At 34.7% G+C, this 4,669-nt stretch overlaps 1 pseudogene; it reads right to left on the bottom strand.

The window, feature by feature from the left end:
- Nucleotides 1-251: 251 nt before the first annotated feature.
- LOC149545610 (alcohol dehydrogenase 3-like) lies at nucleotides 252-4,367 on the bottom strand (annotated as a pseudogene).
- Between the last annotated feature and the right edge of the window lie 302 nt (nucleotides 4,368-4,669).

Here is a 4,669-nt window from a genome sequence, read left to right as displayed (position 1 = left end):
TTCTTCCTTTTTACGTTATTTATGGTCGGCAATATATTAAAACTCATAAGATGCTCGGCTTTAAATCAGATGAATGTTTTACGAGCACTATTCCTCATTTAAGACAAGTAAATACTAAGACTCAATGACACTAACAACGTTTTTTAACCCCTACTAAGTTCTATATATATAAACCATAAAAACACAAAACACTATATTTTGGCAGTCCAACGATCTATTGAAATCGAAACCTTCAGTGTATTCTCCCCTCTCTAGGCATTCACGTTGATAATACATCTCAGGCTTTCTCCCTGCAACATCAACTCAAATGCCTTGTTGATATCTGCAAAGTCTATTTCATGTGTGATAAATTTTTCCAGTTCAAGCTCTTGCCCCAAAAACAAACAAACAAGCACCTCACATTTTCAAAGCAACATTCTTTAGAGAAATCTTTGAAATTAAAAGCAACATTTTTTTCAGAAATATTTATTTAAACTAGAGCAGGAAGAACACAAATTCGGAAACTACAAATCTCACCTTGTTCATGTATTTTTCCACAAGACCTGGCAGATCCGATCTGGGCTTATAGTTCCCAAAAAATGTTCCCTTTAATGTTTTCTCATTCAGAAAATTCAGAGGACTTGTGGAGAAGATTGAATCGAAATTAGGCACTCCCACTAAAACTGTGACACCCCACCCCTTCAAATTCACACAAAGTTTAAGTTAGTTTGTGCAACATAAACATCTTTTTAACTCTAATGGGAAAATCTTTTATATGAAGCAGGGGAAGAGGATATACGTCATGACAAGAATCAAATGCTTGAATCGATTGACTCCCAGTGCATTCAATACTATAGTCTACACCACCATTAGTTCTTTTAGCAATGACCTGTGAGATCAAAAGAAATTCATTTATGTTTTTATGTTTTGATATTAAACAAGGGTGAAATCCATACATTCCTTGAAAAACTATAGCTTTGTATTCACTGAAAATATGTGATCAAAATTGTGGTTAACAAACCTGCTGAATAGGTTTCTGGTGGTCTTTTGGGTTTATACATTCTGTTACTCCAAATTGCTTTGCTGAAACGAAATCAAAGCAAACAATGAGAAAAACAATGGTTGAAAGAGAAATTGGAACATGGATAAATATAAAATGTGTAAAAGTGTCATTTAGAAACCTTTCTCAAATCTTTGAGGATTTATATCAATGCCTATAATTCGGGAAGCCCCAGCAATTCTTGCTCCTTCAGCGGCCTTAAGAGGATATAAACAACACTACATTAAGAAATTTGAAGCACTTATGATTTTATATTTATTTTGATATTGAGTGTGTAAATTTTTTTTTATCATAGACGTTTAGAATCATATCAGATAGTCCATATTCTTTTATTCTCTTATTTTGTGATGATGAATTATGTAGTATAATCTAAAATGTTGATTCATTCTGATGATAGATCATATAATATGATTGAAAACCTTGGCAATAATCTTTTTCCTCATTCAACTAGATTCCAAAAAGAAAAGAAAATATACATTGTAGAAATCTTATAGACTGCACCTACAATTGACAATAACTGAAAATAAAAGGAACTTAAAATATCGATGGTTAAACATCTCTTGACATTTTAAATTAGACTTGTACTCCCATAGCATAGCAAAGAATAATTATTGTGTGCAAAAAATGTATGTTATGCTTATTGCAAGCCCAACTGCTCCAAGACCAAATATTGCTATAGTGGATCCCTTCTTTGGTTTGGCCACATTTAATATAGCACCCATCCTTGATTTCAGGAAAAAAAAAGTTTAATTACATATATAATACACATTGAATAACAATTTGAGATATTAATTAGCTATTAATGTTAATGTACCTGTGGAGACACCACAGCTTAGAATGCAGGCTTTGTCCAGAGGAGTTGCAGGATTTCGCAGTGTATAACGGTGTATTCACTGAATGTGGATATCCCCACAAAGTGATAGATGGGTTGTCCTCTAATTGAGAACCTCATTTTTCCATTATTAATCATAACTCCTTTGTTCGGATCAACCCTTAGCAAGTCACATAGATTGCTTTCTTCTGATTTGTAGTGCTTGCAATCTCCACACTCCCTTGTAAATACAGGCAGCACATGGTCGCCCTCCTTGAGATTGGTTACTCCTTCCCCCACACTTTCTACCACTCTACCATTCACAATTACGAATAGAGTGAGATGTCCTATCAACTAGGTCCAATTTAAATTCATTCACAATTGCCAAATAGAATGAGCAGTCTTATCAATTGGTGGTAGTATTTGTATGAAATTGGATTTTGGGTATTTGGGGTAGATTAACCTCACCATAGTTGCAAATTTTGGTAACGTGGAAAAGGACTTTGCATCAATTGGGTAGTCATGAATTTGGGTAATTGGAGAAAGATTTTGGATGAAATTGAGAATTGAGCACATAAACTAGACTACTCTCACCCCAATTACAATGTTTGCATGATAGGAGAAAGATTTAAGATAAAACTGAGTATTGGGTATATGGACTAGATTGATCTCACCTTAGTTGCACATTTGATAATTGAAGAGAGACTTCGATTGAAATTTGGTATTAAGTACTTTGGTTAAACTAACCATACTTTAGTTACACATTTGGGTATATTTGAGAAAAGGTTTTGGATGAATTGGAAATTGGATGCGTAGACTAGTCTAATGTTACTTGAGTTGCATATCTAAGTAAAATGAAGAAAGACTTTGGATTAGTTGGGTATTGGATACTTGGGTTAGACTAACTTCACATCACTTGCATATTTGAATAATTGGAGGAAGACTTGATGAAAATGGTTCTAGGTATGGATTAGACTAATCTCACCCCAATTGTACAATAGGCTAATTGGAGAAAGACTTTGCATGAAGTTGGGTGTTGCATACTTAGACTAATCTCACCTACAATGCACATTTGAGAAATTGGAGGACTTTGGATGAAATCAACAACTAGGTACATGGGGTAGACTAAACTCATCTCAATTGCACATTTGAGAATTTGGAGAAAGACTCTAGATAAAATTGGGGATTGGGTACTTGGCTAGAGAAACATTACCTTAGGTGTACATCTAGGTAACTATAAAAGGACTTTGGATGGATAGGGTTTTTTGTACTTGGCTAGGCTACTGTCACTTCAATTGCATATTTGGGTAATTTGAGAAAGACTTTGGATGAAATTGGGTATTAGTTAGATGGGCTTGACAAATTTCGCCATAGTTGTACATTTGGATCATTGAAAAAATGCTTTATATTTAAAATATGATATTGGGTACCTAGTTAGACCAAGTTGCACATTTAGATAAGTGATAGAAGCCTTCGAATGAAATCGGATAATAGGCATTGAATTTTCAAGATAAACTAACCTCACCTCAATTGCACATTTTAAAAAAGACTTTGGATAAAATTAGATATTGTACACTTAGACTAACCCTACACTTTCTACTACTAGCCATTCACAAATACTGAAGTCTACCAAAGTGAACAACCAACATGACTAATTAGTCCTTCCAAATAAGTCCAAATGACTCAAAATAATTAAAATATTTGTATACAATTAGTGGTAAATTCTAGATAAAATTGAATATATTAGATACATGGATTATGTCAGACATGTTACATTAGAGAGATTAGTTGAATATCGAACTAAAATGCAAAGCGTAGAAAGACAATTGATAAAAAAAGCCGAGCGGCCCCCTTGATAAGATACATGTTTTTTACTGTGCTGTTTTAGACGTTATCAGACTAGAGAGAGGTATTAGCTAAACATCAAACTAAAACATTAAGCATAGAGCATATAAGGGCGATTGATAAAAGAACTAAGTGTCCCCTTGATAAGATACATATTTTAGTTTGCTGTTTAGCCGTTGCCGTTGCCAAACTAGAGATATGAGATACAAATGTAAAGGAACCTACCCAGCTGCTTCATGTCCAAATATGCGAGGGAAAACAGAGATTTGTCCCTACAATAGAATAAAAGTAGCAGTTAGAATCAGACTGAAAAAGATTCAGCTCGTTGGTATAGAATGAATGAATGATCTGCAAGGCCAAAGCAACAGCATATTGGTATTGACAGTACTAATTAAACCTTTGCTTGCCAGAAAGTAACATCCGAGCCACAAAGGGAAGTGTAATGGATTTTGATCCTCACTTCCATCGCCTGCGGAGGTGCCACATCAACTTGTTCAATCTTCAGGGGCTCCCCTGCCGCCCATGCCACGGCAGCTGGAAACAAAAACATATTGCAAATTTTGATTTTTCTTCAAATATATAACCAAATAGCATTAAAATGATGGATTCCTGAACTTTCAACTCACCTTTGCAGGTAATAACCTTTCCTGCAGTCACATTTGCCATTTTTTTTTTTATTAATCTTTTTGTAAAAATGTAAGCTTGGAATTTGTTTTTCACAAACGAAACAATTTTGAATTTCGAGGAAGGAAAGCCATTGTTATATAGACATTGGTGTGAAGGTCTGCTGCCAATCATAATTGCGATTGACGTCTATGTGATCTGAAACGCAACACGATAGCCTTGTTTTCCGCTGAAACATCGGACATCTGTTTCTGTTTTCAGCCGGCATAATTATCCTCTAGCGAGTTGCTGAGAGAGGATATGCTTGCTTTTCCCGATTCGAAAGTCGAAACAATTATCCGTCGTCTTTT

This window comes from Cupressus sempervirens, chromosome 7, assembly GCF_028749045.1.
Source record: "Cupressus sempervirens isolate cs-2001-9-10 chromosome 7, ASM2874904v1, whole genome shotgun sequence".
In the NCBI taxonomy this organism is placed as follows: Eukaryota; Viridiplantae; Streptophyta; class Pinopsida; order Cupressales; family Cupressaceae; genus Cupressus; species Cupressus sempervirens.
The sequence above is the reverse complement of the archived record's forward strand: the minus strand, read 5'-3'. Positions and strand labels throughout refer to the sequence as shown.